General features: G+C 38.9%; 1 long non-coding RNA gene across 1 annotated transcript in view; it reads left to right on the top strand.

Moving 5' to 3' along the window:
* The window catches only part of LOC135297057 (uncharacterized), a 71912-nt gene extending 70536 nt beyond the window's left edge, over positions 1 to 1376 (top strand). The window contains exon 3 of the long non-coding RNA XR_010359077.1: positions 1 to 1376. This exon is cut by the window's left edge and continues 241 nt beyond it. This is a non-coding gene — a long non-coding RNA (uncharacterized LOC135297057).
* The last annotated feature ends 4002 nt before the right edge of the window (positions 1377 to 5378 follow it).

The following is a 5378-nucleotide window of genomic DNA, read 5'->3' as shown; positions in this document are numbered from 1 at the left end:
GGCTTAGATTGTAAGGCCATTCAGGAATGACTTGCTGCTTCAACATCCAACTGGACCAGTTGTTTATAAGAGAAAGTGCTTTTTGCCCTACTAGTTACTGAGATATTGGTGCCACAGCCTAAACTACACAGTAGTCAACTTGAAGTTTCCACAGTAGGACACAAAACAGAAGACATGTTGAACTGTGAATTAACTCACATATTTTTAGGTCAGGAGGGAGATACAGAGGATGGCCTGGGTGTATTATCATTTCCTCCATTACAGATTAATAGAGCCATCAATCCTGCTTTTTCCGTGGAAATTAAATAACTTTGAAAGGATGAGTGTTTCATGTGGTGTATTTAAGGATGTAGGATATTCTGTAAGGTGAGAGTAGGGAGATATGACAAAATGCAGAAGACAGAGGTATGGCTGAGAAGGTGATTGCTCAAGGGTCAGGATAAATAACACAAGTACCTGAAGGTCACTGCAGAGCAAAAACTCAGTGGGAATTACTGGTTTAAAAGAATTGTGTTTCTAAATCATCACATTGATATATCCACATGACAAATCAATTGATTCAGTGAGTTTCATTGTCACACAACTGAAGTAATGGAAGCAGCAAACCAGGTTAAAATATTTTCTGTTCACACCTCTTCTATTGTGGAAAATAAGGAAATACTGCTGGGGAAATAGGAACAATACCAAAAGAAGTGGTCAATAAATTCAGAGTGACTGAACAGATTGGATGATTGAAGAACCTGGTAATGGTATGTGGAACATTTCTTTTGTCAGTCACTGATGCAAACCTGGATCAGGTCGAGAATGACAAAAACTGGTGACCATATGAGAAATGAGTCAGAGCTGTTGGTATTCATGTTAGTGAAAACGCCATGATGATTGACAATAATTGGAACTCTTGTTAACATTATCAGCAGAGAGGGAAACCATGGTCTAAGCAGACATAAAGGTTGATTGCTCCTTTCCTCTGAAAGCAGAAAAAGCCTTGTTAAATAATAGACAAGGCAGACAATGGTGATTGTGTCTCTGCTCACCATATAAAGAAGCTTGCCCAGGATTTTTTGCAGTCTATCCTGTACCTTTAGGTAACCTGATAGTAATTTTAATTTAGGGGTGCAAAGAAAAATTAGGATGCCTCAGAAGTGACTACATCAAGCATCATTAGTGTTGCTTTCTTGCTCTTACTCCTTAAGAAGGTAGAAACTTCCATTGTCTTCTTGGCTCTGTTCTGAAGAACTGAAAAAAGTAATCTTTCATGTCTTTTCCTTCAAATCTCTTACTTTGAAAACTTGTTGTTTTAAATGTTTAAAAAGTATTGGAATCTTCCACTTAATGAACTTATTACCAGTAATTACTGTCAAATTTGAGTATCTTCTAAAAACCTTCTGTTTTCTGTGCAAAAAAAATTATTTAATACAAGATGGAAACAGTATATCAAACTTTAAATAAAACATGTGCCACTGAAAATCTGACAGATGGGGGAAATGTATTGGAAGCCTGACTCCCACTGACATTTGACCCTTTTCTTCTACACTGAAAATGAAGATGCCCAGACATTTAGTTTTTTAACTGCATGATCTTTCTCAGCTCTTGCCATCAGGAGAATTTGTGTTAACAACAGTATTACAAACATTTAAGAGTCAAATATTACTTTTGTAGTTGATAGGTACTCTTTTAAATTAAAACATAAATCTCAAACCAGAGCTGAGTTTGTTTTAGTCCCATTATCCATCAAACATACTGACATATTTTTGTTTTAAGGACCACTTGACTTTCACTAGCATTTTGCAACAAAAAAGCCATCATTCCTTTCTTCTATAAAATATGCTCTGATGGCCTAAGTTATGTTCTGTCCACTGTTCAAGCATGTCTGAAATGGTACTTTGTCCATGGCCAAGTGTCTCTTCAATCCTGCTTTGTGCTGTCACAGCAGGAACAGAGGCTGAGTGTACAAGGTTTAGGTGAATTTGCTACTGACAGCAAACTCAGGGATACCAGGCCAGCTTCCTTCCACTTCCCAGTGATTTTCATAAGGACCATTCCCAGTTCTCTGGAGTGGCAGCATTTTACAGTTACTTTTTGGCTTCACACACTTCTCAAAGAGGTCACTCCCACACCACAACAAGCCTCTTCAACTTGTTCCTACCATTGCAGATAATGTGATATTGCAACAAAATGAGAAGGTCTTCTGCATGGACAAAGTGATATGTCAAAAAGAGAGGGAGGAACATAAGGAGTCAAAGTGTCACTACAATGAAACAGGGATCAGAGACTGATTTCTGTTGAAGCAGTACAAAATAGGAGACCATACAAGTCAGAGGATACATTGTCAAGGTCAAAGAATCAGCATCACAAGGAACAAAAATGAAGCATAATCCAAGGATAAAAAAACTCCAAAGAGATATTGAAAGTTATCTAAACAAACAAACAAAAATTAAAAAGAGATCATACACAGAAAAATGTATGGTCTTAGTCTTACAGAATAAAGTATCATAAAAATGGAAGGAGGCAAATCTAATGGCATCCAGAATGATATAAAGACTCAAGTGTCTTATATATTCAGAAAGGTTAGAAAAAGTAGGTCTGTATTGTTTGGAAAAGGGGAACTTATGAGGGACTTCAATGAGATAACAAAACTCTAAAGGGACCAAGGAAGAGCCATGCAGCAATGGTATTTGAGCTAGTGTCAAATGCAAGCTGACGGGAACACAAAATTATGCCAGAAAAGAAAACCTGACAATGAAACTTCCCAGGCATAAATATCATATACTAAGAGTGAAATAGCAAAGATTGCAATTGCTGCAAATAGCTTAAATACTTTAAAAATTAAAGCAAAACACTCTGGAAAATGGTGGTGGATGAAATCAGTATTTCTGAAAATGGAGAGATTAACATAAAAGTTTGAGTTGTGGTCTTATTTCAGCTTCATGGGAAGACATGATGCAGAATTAAGTTTTCCTTTCTTAGTTAGGTGAGAAATTAACAGTGGATAGTAGAATGTCCTTTGAACTTGGGTTCTCAACACCCCACAACATCACTTCACCCCCAGTGTGCTCTGTCAAGTAATCAAGTCAACATGCAGCAACTCAATGAAACAGCAGACCAGGAGAATTAATTGCAATGTCAATCCCTACCTGGCCCTTCAGATTCTTATCTGTTTAAAACTGTCACTTCATTATTCATCTGCTTGATCCCTCACAGCTTATCCACCCAACACCTTCCCAGTCTGGCACCAGCTGGGTCATGGGACACTCAGTTGGCACTTTCCCCCTCTTCCCTTCCTCTCCAAGAGGGAAACAGGTTGTGGTGGCACAACAGCACATGTCACCAGCACCTTCCTCTCATGGTGTGTAACATGACACTTACACCCCTGTCAGAGGGATTGACAGCTGTGAACAACCATCATGTGGGGCCATCACAAACTGGAGCAGGCAGGAGAGGAAAGCCCCCTAGCAAACAGCAAACTCTAATAAAAAAGTGAGGTGAAAATTGTGTTAAAATGAACATAAGGAAACATCAGTACCTGAAGGGCAAAAATCTGCACAGGATCTCACATCACCCCCCAAATGAAGCCATCCTTAGTGTACAATTACTCTGAACACTTCCTGCAGTGAAACCATCAGGAAAAAACAATGTGTGTATAAAATCAGCAATGTTTGTTCAAACAAACTTAATCCAATCCAGATTAATCATATTTCAATCAAGTGGAATAACTACAGGTTAGGAGACTAGGCTGATGGGGACCCTGATTTCTGTATGAATCCTTCTGCCAGCTTCAGAGTACTGACTTTCTACAGAACTGCAGACACCTATGCCTTCAAGGTGATGTTATTACAGGCACTGTTGTCAAGTTTTATAACACTGTGGATATGCCTTCAAATACACATTTAGCCTTAGCTAAAATTATTCTAATGTTTTTATCTCCAAAAAAGTATTTATTGGTATTTCTGTCATCAAAATTAATTAACATGATACACTTGCATATATCGCCTTAACTCCAGGAAGATTATATAGTTCAGGAGTTAGAAATTTGAATTTTTGCATATATCAGTGATGAAAAAAGAGAACATACAACAGAGCATCCATTCAGTACCAGATTTCCAAAGGAAAGTCAGTATCTCAAGATGTAATGCAAGAAGAGGGCATTTTACATTTAATTAGGCAGGGAAGCCAAACTGAATGGGTTAAAATTTGCCAGGGATCCCAAGCAAGCGATTTTCTTAACCCCTTAAGGGCTCAAATTGCACCAGGAGGAAAATGCAATTATGCAGTGAAGAAGAGAGGAGAAAATATGTCCTGAACTGGTTTGCCTGCAATAAGGTACAGATTCCTCTGTGGTCTGCAGGGAGCAGCTGAGCTCCCCAGCTTGCTCTTTGACCACACCTGAAATAAAAACTGAAGGATATTTTGGGGAATAGGAAAACACAACAGCTCAGATAATGTCCCAGGCAGTATATTCATTACAGGCTCATCAGAGTGGATGCCTGCAATAGGAAGATTAAATACCCATTTACCAGCATCAGAGGAGAGTTTGGTTTTATAATGTATTGTCCCCTATTCCCCATGAGGCTGCTTTGTTTGATAAAATGCTGAGTGTGGTGTAAAAATATCCCTCTCTCTGTAATTTGCACTCCTCTCCATTTAAAGCTATTCTTGCTGCAAACGAGAATTGAAAGCTGCTAAAATTAAGTGGTGTCAGTTCTCAATGACACTTTAATGATAGAGCGCTCAGCAAATGAGATGAGAATGAATTCCAGCTTCTCTGCTAAAGATAGTAACCAGCACTAAGCAGTATAATGCTCCAACTGGGCTACACTTCACCTGCTTCATTCATATTTAGTAGAACTGAGATAGGGAAACTATAATTAAAATGCTCATAAAATAAAATTTTTAAAAACCACCTAATTTCTAATAAAGATAGCAGGAAACAACTGAAGCTTGCAAAGTCAAAGCACAGCCCTTCTTTGTTACTTCCCTACTGCCCCAGAGGCCACTGCTGGCTGACCACAGGGCAGATGTGAGGCTGTGGAATGCTTTCCTCCCTGCAGAAATTGCTGCTCCCTGAAGGTTTGGTCTAAGTCTACTTATCTAGCCCAGGCACAAGGAGAATGGATATTGGGAAATCCTACCCAGTTTTGGGCTAAATGGCACCAGTGCCTCATAAAAATCATTCAAGCAAATTAAAACCCCAACATGTAAACACTTTCTGTCTTTCAATATTATAACTGGACCTTCAAGGGCATCCACCCAACCTCCCACACAGATCATCCCCACTGCAAACATGTGGCTTCTCTACTGCTAAAAATGACAGCTTCCAAGCGTGTCAACTGGGTGCTGTCACATCTGTGACCCCCTTATGCCACTTTTGTGTTGCAAAG

Source organism: Passer domesticus, chromosome 3 (assembly GCF_036417665.1).
Source record: "Passer domesticus isolate bPasDom1 chromosome 3, bPasDom1.hap1, whole genome shotgun sequence".
Lineage (NCBI taxonomy): Eukaryota > Metazoa > Chordata > Aves > Passeriformes > Passeridae > Passer > Passer domesticus.
This window is presented reverse-complemented; position numbering and strand designations above follow the sequence as displayed.